Source organism: Poecile atricapillus, chromosome Z (genome assembly GCF_030490865.1).
Source record: "Poecile atricapillus isolate bPoeAtr1 chromosome Z, bPoeAtr1.hap1, whole genome shotgun sequence".
Classification (NCBI taxonomy): domain Eukaryota; kingdom Metazoa; phylum Chordata; class Aves; order Passeriformes; family Paridae; genus Poecile; species Poecile atricapillus.
This window is the reverse complement of record NC_081289.1, coordinates 90,256,543-90,274,906: the sequence shown is the minus strand read 5'-3', so window position 1 is coordinate 90,274,906 and position 18,364 is coordinate 90,256,543. Positions and strand designations below refer to the sequence as shown.

Genomic DNA, 18,364 nt, shown 5'->3' with positions numbered 1-18,364 from the left:
TTTCCTTTTGTTTGGTTTAAGTTAGGCTGCTCTTAGAGGAACCAGTATATCCAAGACTAACTCCTGTTAGAGCACTACAGAAGTTCTTCAGTCTGATTTTTCCTCTGTGGAAGCGGGCTATAGTAAATCTTGTTTTCTTCAGTTCTGGACGCAAAAAGTTATGGTTTTGCTCAGTTCTCCCACAAAAGGGAACCATTGCACAGTGCTCATGCAAGAGTGTCTGCACAGGTCTTGGCTGTACCTCAGTCTTTGCATCTGGATAAGCAGTGAAGCTGTATCTGTGACTTGGATAGGAATGGAGCAGTGCCAGGACAGAACTGGAAGCTGATGACCAGAGCATGCTTCAGCCTGCAGGTATCAGTGGAACAGTTTTGTTAGGTTTCTGAAAATGAAATCTGAGCTGTAATCCTGTGTGGGGTTCTAACAGCATCCACCCAGAATACTATAAATACATATCATATCATATATCAATACATATCACTGAGGAGTATTCTCAGTGATGGATTCAGAAGGATTCTACAAGGTGGGACATTTAGACTGTGGTTTGAAATCTCCTGGATAAACAGCAATTTATTTTAAAAGTAAGCATTACAGTGTATGCTTTCTTCGTGAAGGCCATCACTATTTTATGTATATTCTTTCTCCTTCCCTTTCTTCCTTCTTCAATAATAATGAATGATTATTCAGACTTCCTGAATTTGTGAGATACTATTGTTCCTTGCACACTGTAGTGCCTTTTAGTATTTTTTCCATCTTATTCCACACTCAATGTTAGTAGAAGAGGTGGAATATAAGAAGAAAAGCTTCCTCAAGACTCCCTGTTCATTTGAGAGGCTGTATATGAAGTCAAGTCTCTGATTCCATGGTGTACTGTCTGTCTCCCCTGTTGTTTCTGTGAACTTATCAGCTGGTTACAGAGAAGAGAAACTATTTCCAAATTCATAAGGAAATGTGTTGTGAAACCGCAAAAATGTACAGAAGTCTCAAGGGTAAGCTGTGTATCTGGAACACTTTGTCAGGGCTTTCCTTTTTTAAAAGGTTTCAATAACCTGCACGGACAGCACTTGTAGAAACCTAATTGCTGAAATCCCTGTCTCTGTTAGCTGTCCTGCTTTGGAACTCTCCATCTCTTTAGCAACATTTGAAATTCTTATCTGCCTGTCTGATGCCTAGGTGCTCCAGATATTACTAGGAAGAATATCACAGATGATGAGAAGGACAGAATTTTCGGGCATAATGGTTAGAGTTGGAACTGCATCAATCATTTATTGAGATAAATGAAGCTCACTTACTCACTTAGATGAAAGTTCACAATTAAGTTCTTCATTCTTCAGGGGAAGTTGTTGGTTTTGTTTTCTTTCGTTTTTTGGGGTTTTTTTTGAGGCTGGGGCAGGGGTGGAGGCTGAACGACATCTGTTACTTGATCATGAGGATTTTGCAGGTTTTTTGTTGTTTGGCTTTTTGTTGTTTTTTTTTTTTTTTTTTTTTTGTTGTTTTTGTTTTTGTTTTGTTTTCTGGCCACTGTTTCCACACCACCAGACTCTGGAAAACATTTGGTGCAGCTGGCTCGAGATAGGAACAACCTTGTCTTTGTGTATAACAGTCGTTCGCTCCTTCATTTGTCTGTTGATTGTCTTGTGTGCCCAATGAATTAATTTATGATAACCTGTGGAAATAGGTAAGCATACAGTTCCTAATAAAAGTGATGCAATTTGACAGATTCTGTGTTTAAGTGCAGATCTCTGCTGTTAAGGGAGCCAGGTGTGATATTCTTTTCCTCCGCATTTCATACACTTAGGTAGCTTTCCATAAGATATTCAATGATGAGGAAATTAAAAATCACCTCTTTGTAAAGGAATAGGAAGTAAATCAGTGCAAGCCTTTGGCAAGGGAATGACAGTCTCTCCACTGACTGTGTTGCCAATCTTGCAGCACAAAAGTGATTCAGCTTCTTTCTGGCTGTGGCCTAGGCCAGATACTATTGATGGTGCTGTGTTTAATGCTGAAATGTAGCTCCTGAGTAACCATTATAAATCAACAAACATTTTTAAGTTCCTTTCTGTTGAATGTGTTTTCACAGCGCAGAAAAGGCTATGGCACTAATTGCTGAAGAGTTAGTTTTTTCTTCAGTATGCCAGCATTTCCATATAGATGCATATGTGTGTAGTTACTTGGATTTCAAGCTGCTTTCATCCAGAGAAGCCTAAGAAACACATGAGATGTATATTGACTGTGTAAGTACTGAGGGCTGAAATCAAAACACTATCTTTCCTGGTTACAGTTAACCTCTGGTTGAACTCTTAAGTGCTCAAACTGGCACCAGCCCCATTTCTTCCAGAGCTTCCTCGTCCAAAATTGTATATACAGATAATGTGGGAGTTACTAGGATGATGACAGATGCCATTTACAGGGCAGTGGAGGGCTGGCTTGATTGACCTGATCTGAGAAACGCTCTTTAAGTAGTTGTAGAGACAAAGGTATTTAATGTGTGAGACAAACAAGCCTAGTAATGACAGTAGCTTCTGGACTGTTCTCCTTTGTCTAGCCTAATTAAAGATCCCCGAGAGTTGTTTTGTGAGCTATGTATTGTGCAGAGAGCCATAGTTACTTCCATAAAACTAAGCTTAAAGAGGTGTGCATAATTGGGAGGAAAGATTTTAGTGGGCTGGGTGTGGCTGCAAATGTTGAGCATAGAGAAAGGGAGGCTGTCTGTGGTTTGCCTGCAAAATCTGTGGTTAATCTAGGGGATAATAATACAGCCTTTGATTATCAGTTTCGAAGTACAGCGACATACTGTTTGTTCCCAAGCTGTTAACTTTCTGAAAAGTCACTGTATCTCAGTTAATTAATGATGTTTATACCATCAGCATGTTGTCCAATAAGCAAATCCTTCACAATAATTAAAATGTGAGTGTTATAATCTTAAAATGCAGATATCTGACCTTTTAAAAGAATGGCTTGTGTGCTACTCCGTGCCACTGTTGTATTGAATTAGAAATCAAAATCTAATAATTAGTATGTTTTCTTTCTAGTTAAACTAAATGTGGAGCTCTTTTCCCTGAGTGGCACTGCTGTTACAGTCAAGGGTGTTGTCAGTATTAAAATTTAAATACCACCTCCTCTTCCTTCTCCTCAGTGTGATAACCCACCCTTAAGGGGAAGGTGGGTCATCACATTCACTCATCATCGCTGAATAAAGTTGGTTTTGATTGTAACTTTACAGATTAGCAATTCCTTAGTTCCCATATTGCTCTCCAAAGCACAGAGGTAGCCTAAAATGGCTGCAGATTATGATGTATGACTGCTCTTGTGAAGCTGCAGCTGTGAATCTCAAAGAGGATGTAACCATGCAGAATCGCTCTTTTAGATGGTCATTAGCGCTGCATAAGTACAAGCCTCTTTTTCAGACAGCATTTATTCTTCACGGTTCTTCTACTAGTATGTGATGGCAATGTCATTTGCCAAGCATTGAATAACAATGAATGTTTTATTGAAGTACAGTATTCTGAACCAGTGCTTTTTTTAAGCTGTTTAAGTGCTTAATTTTCGTTTGACTGCTCCTTTTCATGCAAATGTGAGTGTAGCAGAAAAATCCAATACATCCTCCTCCCTTGTGCTTGTGTGATGTATTGGGCTAAGCTGAAGGCTTCTGTGTGGCAAAAGGATACACAGCATAATTTATCAGTTATCCACTGGCATGCTATCCTATTCCAGTTTTAGTTGGCTTCGTTTTCTTTAGAACAAAAATGTGCAAAAAACCAAACCAAACAAAAAACACCCAATTTTTTTCTGTGTGTTATTAAGAAAAAACCGAAGTCAAAAAACAATCTCTTCCTTGCCCCTAGAATTTCCCTCAAAGAGAGGAAAAATTAAACACAATATTTTTTTTGTGAATGAAAAATGGAATTTGGTCTAAATATTTCAATGCATGGTTATTTCACTCATCTTGCAAGGACCAAACTGCACTTGGAAGCATTATTTTTTCATTTCTGAAGGGCAGGTTTTTAGTGTGGTTAACACCTAGAACTTTGGCAAGATTATTTTGAATAGGCTAGCACTTCCTTTTTCCATTATGAGGATCTGAAGTAAAGCTCATGTACCCAATGTGCTTTGTCCTTTTGAAAATCTGGCCCCTTGTTTTGATTTGTGCGCTATCTTGAAAATCTGGCATCAGTTCTGGGGGTTAAGTTTGTGAGAAACGACCTCTCACTTTTAAAATTTCAAAGGTTTATTAAGGAAAAAAGGAGCAGTGCGCGCTATAAGCACGCGACCATCAGCCACAGGCTCGCTCACAAAATGGCTGCTCCACCTTTCATACCCCTGGTGTTGCGTCAGGAAACCCTGGCCCCGCCCAGAGCCCGTCAGTCAGCTTCTTCCTCACTGTTCATTGGTGAAAGCTGCTCTCTGGCAACTTGATTGGAGGTCAGGTGCTGCCATGCCACGCCCCCTAGCAACAGGCCTTTCCTGCTCACAAGTGCCCCATGCAAGGGCACAGGTACTCGCCTTCTCTCCACAGGTCCTGGACAACCCCGGATGTCTGGTGGCGGCTACAATAACATAGCCGTACATCAGTAGAGCTTCTCTTGGCATCCACACAATATTAATCCGAGCCAATCATCCTGTTACCCATCTACAACAAGTTCTAATTAAATAAAGTACACCGTCTGGCCATAAGCTTTGCAGTACACTGAGGAAAGGAAGAAGGGGGAAAAAAAAGCTGTCTTCATTTTATAGACAGTGAGATTGAGACGACGAGACCATAGAGTTATTGAAAATGGTCAGTGTATTTTGATATTGAATATTGCCTTCAAAAGTGCCTACATACAGACCCAACCAAATGTCTCTGTGATCTCAGAATTCCTAGGTTTTAAGACCACAAAGTGAGTTCTGACATTATGGCGTGAAAATTAGCCATGCCATGCCATGCCACAATGATTGTATCCATTCCTGTATTATCATCAGACTCTTTACCATGGTTTGGGAATACAAAAGAATTTTTAGTTGTTTCGAGGTAGAACAATAGATACTGTGTTTGTTCTATGGAGCAGTAAGCAAATACTCAGCAGAATTCAAGTGCTGTGACACTAATTTTAATGAAGTTCATGATCATTGTCTTCTAATTATAAACAATATTGAAAGCAAGTGGTCAGTCTCCAGGCAATACTCAAATCAATCCAGTCTAGGGTAGCTTAAATATGTATTTCTTTGCTATGTAAGAGAGGAGAACTTTCTATATCATGCCTGTTGAGATAGAGAAGATTGTGTTTATCTGATTCTTTGCCATTTTTTCCTCTATAGAAGTTAGGTTAAAATGTAAGAATGCATATGAAGTTGTTTACTTATAGTCAAAGATCCACTAATTCTACCTCTGTATCTTGGGTGTATGATTTTTCCAGTGTCTGTATGTTTGTGCCTTCTTTGTCTATCTTCAGGTATCTTTGATCCAGTCTTTTCTGGTTGGCCATTAGTCATGTTGATTCTCCAGTGATAAAGGAAGCTTTCTTCTCAATGCTGTTTTAACAGTTCAGCATCAAGGTCTGTCACATAAACAGTGTTGACATCAAAGAATTTGCAAAAATGTGTGATTTTGCAAAAATACAAACTTGGTAATATTTTGCCTTTTGTATTTGAGGGAAAGGAAAACTGAGCAGGTTGATTTTAATGTCCAAGAGGAGGGAAATTCCAGAAGCAAAAGAAAATGAAGCAGCTCTCTCAAAATTGGAAAATAAACATGTCCTCAGTTTCAGTATCTAAAAGTAGTATTTGTATTACTTTGTTCGCAGGTTGGCTTCGAACTAAAATACTGTTTACATACGCACTGAGAACTGTTGCCAACCAGTGCACTTTTTATATTCCTTCTTTAATCCATTTAATCCATCCAAGAGTCAGTCCAATGCGAAGGAAAGGCAGCAGAGGTGTAATAAACACTGATTTAATTTTTACAGCACAGTACATTATAGAACTATAAAATTGTGTGATTAGCCAACTCATTAACACTGTCTTAAAGGAAATAAGTGTTTAGAGCTTGACACACTTACTGCTGAAAACCTTTTTAATAGTAAATTTGAAAAGTAACCAGTATTGCTTGGAATAAGGATTGTGCTGCTGTGCATCATCAGGAGCTCCATATTAGGGCTGTCATCCAATTATTCCATTCTAATGCATTACCTGTTTTACAGCTCTCCTGTCTATACTGTTTTGACACCTCCTTGAGAGTGGTGCCATGTAGAACCTGCAGAGCACTTTGTACGGGACTGCCACAGAAGTAACTTAATTGATTTAAGCACTGCCCTCCACTTTATAAAAGGGTTTATTTTCATTTACTCTTTTGTCCTGTGTTTATTAGTAGTGACTTAGAAGGCATAGTGAGAGCCAATATAAGAGTCATTGCAGTCACGCAAAGTCTGCTTTTCTGGTAGAATCCTATTGATCCAGATGCTGAGTTAGTTGTTTATTCTCTTAACATTTTCAGTGATGATTTAAGAGATCTAATAATCTGGTATGAGACATCTGAAAATTTCTGTATTTTTTGTACAAAGACTGTTTTTTTTTTTCAGAAAGCATGAAGTGCTTTCTGAAAATTATATATTTGAGCTGGAAATTTAGAAAGTCTTGACCCCTCTGTAAAAGTCTGAAAAATAACAGTCTTTTTAATTTTCTAGATACTGGGAGGCCACTCCTGTCAAACTAAACTCATCTCACTTGGTGCATTTACTTCAGCATTTGGTATTAGTTTGTATTGTTCATTCAAATTTGAAAACAATGTTAGAGAATTCTTGGAAAACAAATTTACTGTCTCAGCCAGCTTAACAAACACATGGCCTCTTAATAAATTATACTTCTTTGAATCAAATTTTTTTTTTTTTTTTTGGTCATTATCAGTTATACAATGGTTGAATCATTTTCTTGTTTTAATGCTGTGCTTATAAAGTTACTGCTTTGGAAGAGGTCTGCCTGATGAGTGTTTTCCCAGGTTAGCTTTTAAGTCACTGCATTGCAAGATCACACCATAGAAAGAAAGAGGAACACACTTAAAATTAAATGTAAAATTAAAATCTTGACATGTTTTAGGGTGAGGCTCATAGCATGATGTTTTTTTTCGGGTATATTTCAGACATAATATTTTAAAACAGATCTAGTCCAAGAACACATCTAGGACAAGATAAAATGTATTTCTAAAATTGTGTCAGCCCTTAAGCTACGGGTGATCTATATTTAAGGACCTGTTGTATTTAAGACATTGCTTTTGCTGTGGGAAAATAAATATAAACCTGAGTGAGCAAGGGGCCTCTCACACACACTGTTAAGCTATGTGATTAAGCTCATTGATGCTTAATCAAGTGAGTTTAATGTTATATTTCTCTAGCAGCACTTGCCATCTGCATGTGCTGACAGAATGATTGTGGGAGAGAGTTGTGTCCCCTTTGGTGCCGGGCTCACACAGAGGCTGTGGTTCCACCTCTGCAGCTGATTTCAGACTGAGCTGTCACAGTCATGCTTTCTCATGGACCTTGTACAATGGACTGACACGTCAAGATGAATACCAAAAGTATGAAGATGAGTTTTGGGATTTAGGTCAGATCCTACAAGATACAAGACTGTACCCATAGTTAAAATTGTCATTACAGGTGTCCCTGGAGCAGTAAAGCCATGGAAGCTAGCATTGCTATGGCTGCCTGAACAAACAGTCTGGGACTGATACCTCCTTAGTCCAGCTGTTTACTAAAGGAGGAGTTCCACAATACCAATCTATTGCTTGACATTCTTGGTGCCTTTATGTGCTTCATTGAGTAGTTAAGCCCCTCTTAGCTGTGTCAATTTGACTAACAGTATGCCATCCTGAAGTAGGATATGAGATGTGTGGTACTCCAGGTAAGAAACTGAAGGGAATGACTGTCTGGAAGACCACAGCAAAGTGGGAACTTTTAAAACTGGTTCATGTCAGCACAGTGTATGTATTCTGGAGCTGTGCCTAAAACTACTGGCTCTGGGACAGTGAAGAGTCTAAAAGGTTCCTGCTTGTTGCTTCCTCTTTGCTCAGAGGTTAATTACTGGCAGTAACTGAGACAGCTTTTTTAAAGGTAGTTCTGGAAAATCCCCACAAATAAATTCTCTCTTCCCTTAAATACACAGTATTGGCAGGATTGGATTCAGGTTGTTTGCAGCCATGCTGTGAAACCTCTCTATTTTTAGACCCTTAAGCAGAGTTCAGAGAGGGAGGACAGTGATGGGACTAAACCACCCAGCTAAAAGTGCTGCATTTAAAATATCAGCAACGTTTTTTGAGATCCATCTTTATAAGCATGTTTAGTTTTGTACAGAGGAATAACTGTTCCCCTTGGAGTTACATTCTTGGCTTGTTTCCATTCATTTATATGCAAGAAGGGTAAACCTCTAGTCAACCACACTCCATAGAGCTCAATAAGAAAGGCATAATTGTGGAATTTTTCCCCCCACACTTTTGAAGACACATATAAACCTGAAAATCAGTTGGTAGTATTTCTACTTCAGTTTTTCAAAATCATTAGCAATACAGAGTAAATGTATGCCTTGAAGTCTAGATAATTTATATATAATGGTTAATAGATCTGGTTTTGAGGATGAGAAAAGTCATCTGACACTTCTGTGTACAGATGTTCATTTCCAAATATGTGAGCAATAATCGCAGGATTGATACATTCAGGAAAGGAATGCACAGAACTTGTTGCCTTTGTCCACCAAATAGAGCTTTTCCAGCCTTTCACAACTTCACATATGTTAATGAAAAACATTTTCTGAGAAATTGGCAGCTTCATGCTTTGTAGCTAATGCCAGCTTTTTTCATGGAGCAGTTCAAGTCAGAGCAAAGGGAAAAATGCCTTGTTTTAGTGCGTGAATTACTCTGACAAGCTTTCACATCGCCCCTCCTCTTATTAATATTCTTTTTGATGTGAGCTTGTAAAACAGAGGATTGGCTGTTAATCTCTGGGATCTCAAGGGCTTTTGGCAGTGGCCCATAATTGATGTGTTCACATGGCTGTTGTCTGACTACTAATGATTAGACAGCAGTGTTATCTCCCAGCTAAATCAGTGTTGCTTATAAATCACACTTGATAAAGTGCAGTTTCGTTTCTTCAAAGGGTCTGTACATGTCTATATAGTTTGATACAACTGCCAGAGCCATTTCATGATTTTGTGACAGCTTAGATTAGGTTTATTTTTACGAGCAAGATATTTGAATTTCTACCAAGCATTCAAAAATGTTTCTTTCACTTTGTCTTTGTTTTAAGATTATACAGTGGTAGAATAGAAAGGATATGCACATTTAGGTCAGATTATGCTAGAAGGTTTAAATAACTGGAGAAAATAACACATGAAAAGTGGAATACTTGGACTCGCAATTTTCTTTTGCTTTCTTTCAACAGAAAGGGAACTTTGTTTGTAGTACGTGTTGATCACACTGTTACACAATAAAAATAGTCTATGAGAGTACAAGGAAAGATATAAAAAAACACAAGGCATTTCAACAATGGAGTCTGAGATTTTCTGAATGAAATTGGGTCCTTTGCTTGTGTCCCTTCTTTTTTAGCAGGACAAGAATGAAAAATCCTTACTAAAACTCTTCAAATACAAATTTCTGTGTCTGGGTTCCTAGAAAGCATGCTAACTAGGATCTTAAGGTACTAAGGCAAAATCAATAGGTAAAAATGTTGTTGAGATAGGCACATGAAAAGAGAGATCTCAAGGTGACCTGAATTCTGAGCCAGTGCATGGACAAGATTTGTCTGTTAGGTAACCTGTAATCAGAGAACTTGGGTGCTGATAGCGTAGATCCTTTCATGAGAAAGAACTAAGAGAACACTAAATCTGGTTTTCTCCTCTCAGCCCAAACTGAATGGCCTCAGAGTTGAGACAAGTAGGTAAGCAAATTTTGAAAGGTCTTTCTTGTTGACTCTGGTTCTTGCATTTGCCTTCACACTGCCAGATTAATTCTTCAGTTTCATTGTGAAGCGTTATGGGACACTTTGTGTCAGGAGCTGGCACCATAATTGACACAATAATTTGGAGTGAACAGATATTAGTGTCTTCCTTCCCCCAAGGATTATTTTCCTTTAAAAAAATCTTTACATGTATTATTTTCAGAATTGTTTTTAGAGCTCCTATTTGAAATGCTATCTACTTTTCTCCCTGCTAAAACAACCACTTACAGTCCAGGCGCTGCCCACAATTATGCTTCAATGGAGCTAGTCTGGATTTATACCAGTGAAAGTGTACACCAGTTAGGAGAAAAAAGACTTGTCAAAAATTGTCTTTCCTGAAGACATTGGAAATAGACCAAACTGTATTTGAGAATAAAGATTTTAACTAGATATCCAACAGTGGGTAATTTCAAGGAGAGCTAAACAATAAGACTTCAGCTCTTTTTTCAGTTGAACTGTCACAGTGAAAAGGAAAGCTGAAAGGTCATTTTAGAAGTTTTTCCTTTAGTGACTTGCTAAATAATCATGAATGTGTATGTCCCATTCCTGAAAATAGTAGTACTGTCTTATTCTTTAAATAAAATTCGGACACAATATCCTACACTTGGTAGTGTTTGTAGCTTGAATCTTTAAGGTCTAAGGCATACAGAAAAAACCTAACTGATATGGCTCCTACAACCTATCAAAAAGAACAAGAAGGAAACCTCTAAGGAATAACACAGGAATGCATTAGTCAAAGATCCACATGTCTTGCCTAGAAGGCCTAAGGGTTTTTTAAATTAAAAATTTTAGGGTCTGAAGACACCAATAAATATGGGGCCATTAAGTCAAATGCTCAGTTTTCAGAACATGCTAAAACTGCATGATAATAAGAATGTAGTTAGGCCTTTTAAAGATTTTGGTATACATAGGCCATCTGTTGGAGTCTGAGATACAGACTGTGTGCCCTTGCTTTTAATATTTAGTTCCAGGATTCAAAGAAACACTGAATTTCATATAATATGAAATTCATGTGCATGTTTTCATGGTGATACATGAAAACAAATGTTAAAGTTAGATAGGAAATGTGTAAATGTGTAGATTAGAAAGTTTCTTAAATCACTGGGTGAAAAAGTAGTTTAGAGAACAGGAGACAAGATGGAGGATTTAGGGTGTTGTCTCTTGTCCTTCTTCTTCCTTCTTCATGTTCTTCTCCTAGGGGTTTTTGGGTAGTAGTAAGTGATTGGGTAGAAAATGTCACAGTGCAGCACACAGGTGTTGGGTCATTGGGTCACTAAGAAAAATAGCTTAGTTGGCATCTGTTAATTGGGTAAATGGACATATAAAAGACCTTGAAGAAGATCTTTGTTAGCCATTTTACCCCTTTTCTATCATAGTGCACATAGCTCCTTGTACTTTGTAATGCTGATATGAAAAAATAAACAACTGAGACCGAACGAGAGAAAAAATCGCCTCCCTCTCATCAATCTTCAGTTCAAAGGGAAAAAGAACCCAAATCTAAAAGTCCCATAAACGGACAGCCATCAAGAAACTTAGTTCTGTTCCTGAGGATTTCAGAAGGTCCTTTCACAAGCTTTTGGAAGAGAAATTATTTATTTAGACAATTTTTCTTAGCAAAGATTTAATGAATTCAGGAAGCAACAGCCTCAGTCATAATGTGTGCAACTTTGCACTCGCAAAGTGAGTGATCAGCAAATGGGGAAAGGCAACATTGGGCTCTTGACATGCAGAAAGTCAAAAAAAGTATAAAGAAGCCATTTCTCTTTTAAGTTTTGTTGGTACTTTATTATATATTGTACTCGAGTCCTGGAAAAACTCACAATGTTTTATTAAATGTCGTCTATACTCCAGAATGGCTGAAATGGCAGCTCTTCCACCAGACTGTGGTCACATCATCAAGTAACTGAAACCATCTTTTGGAAGTGGAGAACTTCTGCTTTGGAGTCAAAGGGTCATGATTTGTTTGGACATTAAGAATGAAAATTTGCAGTGGAGCAGTTAAATGATGATGCAATGAAATTAAACAGTATCTTCCTATATACAATTGAGAATGAGAAAATTTTGCTTGGTATGTTGGAGTCTTGATCTGTCATAGAGCAACCATACTTCCTTAGGCTGAAGTCTCACATGTATTAGAAATAAACATAGGAAAACTGAGGATACTGTTTATTTATAATGGTATGAGATCTATGTAAGCAAATACTATATCTATTTTCAGTTTCAGAACCCTGAAAGGTTGAGCAGAAACTTCAGAATAAAAAGAAGTGATTGTCATTGTTACAATGAAAAGCTTCTAAAGGCTCATATAACTTCATAAAGCAGTATTTAACCCTCACCAGCAAGTGGACACTCCTTGTTTTTTACCATATTCAGTTGCATGACACTGACAGATACTGGACATCATTATGCAGTTTTTATCTAGCCCCAGACAATATAGAGAAATTTCTTCCTTGATTATTCAGAGAAATTTCTTCCTTGATTATTCAGAGTAATTTCTTTCTTGATTGTGGAATAGTGTCCCTCTGTACACAGGATAGCTATCTAGAGTGAATTTTAGTATTTGTTCATTTTGTATTAAAGCTTTGCAAAGCTTAGTAGCTGACTGAAGAAAAGTTTGGAAGTGCAGATTGACCAGGAGAAATCAAGATTCAATGCAGTAAGGTGTTCTAGAGACAATTACCTCAACGAATGTGATTTACATAGGCTGAATGAGGAGAAATGTCTCTGCAAGAAATTTGCAGGTGGTGATCTGGGCATCCTCCCAGATCTCTGCCAAGCATTAGAGTTGACATACAATTTTTCACAGAGACAGCCTTGGCAAAAGGATATCACTGGCAGCTGTCAAATGCTAATCTTTCTCACAGTAAAATGGGTGAGTGGCTTGGGAAATCCCACTCATCTGAGCTCAATAGGAGATCCAAGAGAGGACAAGGAAATTTCCTTGCCAGTTGTGCTGCATTAGACCCTGCTCAGAAGTTTGACATTTCATTGTAGTCTTCATTAATACTATTCTAAAAATAAAGTACTATCATTATCATGTCTGTGGAGGTGCTGCAGATCCATAATGTCACGTAAGTCACAAAAGGTCTGAGGAGGTCTGGAGGTCACCATATAAAAAGAACATGCAACTGTCAAAAGAGTTTGCAGAACTCTGTGTGCTGGTTAATGTGGCTGATGCGAGTGGTAAAGAATATCTTTGGTACAAGGGGGACTTTTATCTCTTGTTTTCTGTATTGAAGGTTTAGTAGCAGTGCAAGACTTTAAAGTGGATTTTTTTATAATTTTTAAAATTTTTTTGCTTAATAGCAACTGTTCAGAATATTGAAATCATTCCAGATGTGAGTGATTTGCTGCTTTACCAAGAAAAAAAGTGACAGTTCTGTTAATGTCTTTTGCTCTCTCCAACTACTCAGTTGACTGAAGTGGAGAAGTTAATTTTAAGAGTAAGAAATACTTGGAAACTGCAAGTAGATGCTACTTTTGTTACTCAGTTCAACACAATTACTCATCAGGTTTCTTGCTCATAGTGCAATATTTATAAAGCATAAATATTTTTAAAGAAAAATATTATTCTCAAGCAAAGGTTTCAAAGTCTGAAATTTGGATGAAATTTAGGCAGTTTGAATCACCTTTGTCATTATTTTATATTTAAGCTCTTGTGATTTTCAACTAAGTTCACCAAAATATGTAATTTTCTTAGTACCTCTGAACTTCCTGGGCTTTGAATGTAAAATGTGTAACAGATATGTCTGTCCTATGGCAGAAATTCCTTTCTACACCCATATCTTACAGTATTTATTCTTTTCTTTTTTCTATGCTGTCCTTTATTGCACTGGCCCTTTTTTCCCCCAACAATTCGATATGTGAATAATATCAGGATATTTGAAGCAGCATATTTGAAGAAAACAAAATATCAGCTCCATTAAGCATGATGTCAAAACACTTCTGAGTTGGCCTCTGATATGATTTATAGGCAAGAAATACTGAGCTTAGATTAAAAGGAGATCTTTCAGACAAAATGGAGATTCTTGATAGTGGTAATTCCTGTTACATGGTATAAAAATAATATTAGAATATATATAACAATATATATAAATATATTTATATAAAGAATATAAAGGAATAGCTTTAGGTTTTGGATATGTAAATTCTCTGTGGGGCAAGGTTTATAGCAAGAGGAGAGTTAAAGATTGGTGAGATGTCTGGAAGTGCGGACATGCTTCTGAGCACACAGACATTTTTCTCCTGTCACATTTTCCCATTTGTTCTCTTCCAAAGCAGTTAGATGAATTTCATTAAAATGACTTCTGATTTATGAGATTACAATGAGGTCTTCTGGGGTCACTGTTGTTTTGGAAAATTAGGATAGAGGCAAGTATATTTTATGTAAAAACAAGCTAGTCTTCTTTTCACTGTAAAATCTAAAAATTGCAATTTGTAGGATTCAAAACTTCCAGATAGGGCTGAATTCCCTTATTTTCCTGTTTTCTTTTCCAGACATAGTGGTTCTGTGAAGTATTAATTCATAACTCTAAAGAACTTGTCAATGTAATTTTCAAGGCTGCAAATTTCTTAGTCCTTTCTGTCTTTATGTTGCTGTCTTTTAGAGGGAGGATTTAGGTTTGCAAAGGGCCAGGCTTGGCTTTTTAGTTAGATCCTATAATAGGATTCAGATCTTCTTTTCACAATCTTTCTATTAGGGCAGACATTCCCACTGGGAATGCTTACAGTAGACTTTTCTTTTTTTCTCCATTTAAAAAGCAATGCTTTCTGGGAAAGAGCTTGTACTTAGCCTGAAACTTGCTCCTTTGCCTTTCTCCTGGCTGTGTTGGTAGATGAATTAAATGGCTTTTGGCATGTACATTTCAAAATCACCTGGTGGATGACACTGCAGTAATGTATGACCCACTTCAGTCTTAGATAGGTAGATTATGTTATCGTTGAGATATATCTTCAAAGACACAGCTTAATTAAACCAGGAAGGTGAGTTTTGATGCACAGAACCTGATTCCAACATGTAAAGTGCCTGAGTAACTGAATGGCAACCTTGCTTGTTAGAAAGTCTTGCCTATTTCTTGTTGATATGGTATTTCCTTTCTCTTCCATGTGTGCTTCCTCCTGCTGATGAATGTTATGCAGCCACCAAAACAGATTTTTTTTTATTTTTTATTTTTTTTTTTAGTAAATGTTCAGTTAAAAGATTGCTCCGTGGGGCAGTGGACCGTTGCTTGGCAGGCGGTCTTCATTTTCTGTGAGCTTTCTGTTACTAGGCATCGTAGCTCCCTGATACGATCAAACACTTAGCTGTGGAAGACTGCCATGAATAACACTGCAGCTTTGTAGCCTTTGTCACCAATCAGCTCTCAAAAGCTCTTGGAATTAGGTGAAGAAAATATTGCTTGAATATTTCTGTCTTTTTGTACTCCTTTGATTGTGTGTCTAAAGGGAGCATCTATGTAAATAACCTTCTTCAGATTCAGATTTTCAGTCTCATATTGGAATCTCTTGTGTGATAAACAGCAAGGCTACTGCTCAGTATGCGCCAACACCTGGGAATAATAATGAAAAAATAACAGTGAGAAACTGCAGAGCATCTGTTCTTGACATTAACTTTCCTCAGTTTGACAGACTGCCACCACCAGATGTTAGGCTTATGTGCCTTTTCTTCCACTGGAGATGGCCGCCTTCCTGCCTCTCTTTGCCTCTGAGAGCTTACATCAGTGCCCTTTGGAGAATTCGTGAAAACAATTGTGTCACCACAATGATCTCTAAGAACCACCACTTTGCTGTTATGACTATCGAACAAGATGGGATAATTTTAAAACATGGAAATCTGGAGCAATGTTTAAGCTTAGTATATTTTTTTCTTGTGGCTAAGGTCATACTTGTGCAATGAACATGTACCTCAGTGACAGTAAGTCACTTATTTCTCAGCCAAAGGTTCAGTGTTTTAATTCACAGAGAAACAGCCCCATTTAGTGCAAGCGCCCCTATTTGGCCTTGTCCCGAGTGAATGTTTCTAGTGGAGAACACGAATATTTATTAGCAAGCAGGTCTAAATAAACCAGAACTGAGCACAAATATTTGTAACAAAGAACTGAATAGGGTACACTGTCGGATCTATGCTTTCGTTAGCTCCCTCTCACTGTTTATAATACTCAAAAACGGAAAACACATCTGTCAATTTAGCCTACATTCATTTAAAACGTTGGCTATTTTACTATGACCACAGAAAACACTTTGGATTTTTCTTCCTCTGGTTTTGTGATGAGTCTATTTTATGGAAGAATGATGTTGCATGTGTAGCTTTACAGAGCACCATGTAAACTATCAAACAGGCTATTCATCAGAATTTTTTCAGTTTATAATGGGATGTGGCTTAGCTTTTCCTAAGTGCTAGGCTCCATTTACCTGCCAGTTACTGACCCCAGTTTTCTTCTGGTTTGAAGTAAGATATGTTAAGAGCTCCTAAATTATGCCTGGGTACATGCTGACCCCATTTCAGTGACAGAGCACCATTACACAGCCAGTGCCTGGGAGCAGGGCTCTGTGCCATCCAACCGTGTGCCTCCACTTGGCAGCAGGAGCTGCGGAGCAGAGAATCAGTGTCTCCCCACGCACTGCATACACAGTTAGTGTTTCGTGTGATGTGTGCTATTAGATACTGCCAGGAACAGCTGCTACTGGGGGTCACTTGGTATCTGACTTGCCTGTGTGCATTCAAGTCTACCCTGCAAAGCTTTCTGCCTGTGCTTTAACTCTGCAACTCTGTTGGCATAAGGAGAAGAATAAGGACATAATTGCTTGAGTGCATTGTTCTATTCCACAGAAACTCTGCTTTAACCAGTAGAATTTTTATGGTATTACTAGGTTTTTACTCCTTAGAGATGCTTTCAGTATTTATGCTTTGATTTGGTTTTGGTGTTGTGGGGGTTTTTGTGTTTGTTTGTTTGTTTGTGGTTTTTTGTTTGGTTGTTTTTGTTGTTTTGTTTGTTCTGGGTGTTTTTTTTGTTTGGTTTATTTGGTTTGTTTGTTTAGTTGTTTCTTTCTTACCTCTAACCTGAAGATTTCATTTTCAATAACAAAAATCCCCTCTAAATGAGGAGTATGTTGGAGAAGATTGTGGTTATAGGTCCTTCCCCTCTCCTGCTTAGTTCTAATGTAATTGAGATCAGAATCCAGGCTGGTCATACAAAGATCATGCAAAACATTTTTACAAAGTTACTGAGAATTATTTAGCACACATAAGGCTTGCACACACAATTAAAAGCCTTGGCTCCCAGTTTGCATCTATGAATAATGTTAAAAACAACAGAATTGTTACAAAGGCCAATGATAACAATTGTTACAATTTAAAAAAAGTTCTTCCTAATTTGTCATTTTATTTTCTCATTGTGAAAAGTGTTCATTTGATGAAGTGAGCTGATCTATGATACATGTATAATAACTTTTAGTCTGTCCTTTTCTTTGTATCCCCATTTTGCTTTACAAGAAGGCAAAATTAACTTTGATCTAACTTAAGATGCATTTGAGCAAAACCTAGATGATGTGCAGTGAGTCATTATGTCTTTTCTGCTGAGTCTTCTTATGAGGTCCAAAATTAAAAACATCATAATCTGGAAGACATTTGATCATCTATTTCAATGCCGCTAAAAAGCAGCTATTTAAAAAAAAAAAATCATTGGGTTGAAGAGTGTTTTCTTTGTGTGATATCTGTGATCCAATGGGCCAAATGAACATGAGTTCCAGGTGGTTTTGCTAGTTGATGCTCATATATTTATTTATCTAGCTGCCTTTTATGGCACAAGGAACCTTGGAGCCAGAGTGAAATATTGAAAACCTTCAGCCAAATCTTTATACAGAAAATCTGCTGCTGAGTAGATTGGAAGTCATACGGAAGAGATAACTTCTTCAGCTCATATGTTGATATTGTCTCTGTGAATTGTCTTCTGTTCAGACTGATTGTCTGGTGAGATGTGTTCTGATTATGTGTTTTGGAAACCCTGAGAAATTAGATGGTTTGGCTCGATTCTTATAAAAGTCCTCTCTTTTATTCCAAGCAGAAAGATCAAAATGCTACCTGTAAGATATCGAGTGATCCTAATATATTTTAAACGACTGGATAACAAGAGATTGTATTTGCTGCCATATGGGTATTAGAATTGTTCCAACGACTAATTTCTCTATGGTACACATTAAAGAATAGCATTTGTGTCTTTGTACCTGTCTTTATAAATGTTTTTCTTTACATAGTAAATGAAGTTCCCAGTTCAGAAAATTAATTTTCATCCACAAATCAGTCTCTATCAGTGCCACTAAAAATGTAAACTTAATCCTTGTTTTAAAAACTTACTATTATTTCATACTAACAGTCTATGACAACAGGGAATAGTTCTAGTAGAAAC

General features: G+C 37.4%; 1 protein-coding gene across 4 annotated transcripts in view; it reads left to right on the top strand.

Annotated features, from left to right (window-relative positions):
- ZNF608 (zinc finger protein 608) overlaps window positions 1-18,364 on the top strand; it is an 86,848-nt gene that overhangs the window by 20,081 nt on the left and 48,403 nt on the right. The gene's annotated exons all lie outside the window — the stretch shown is intronic.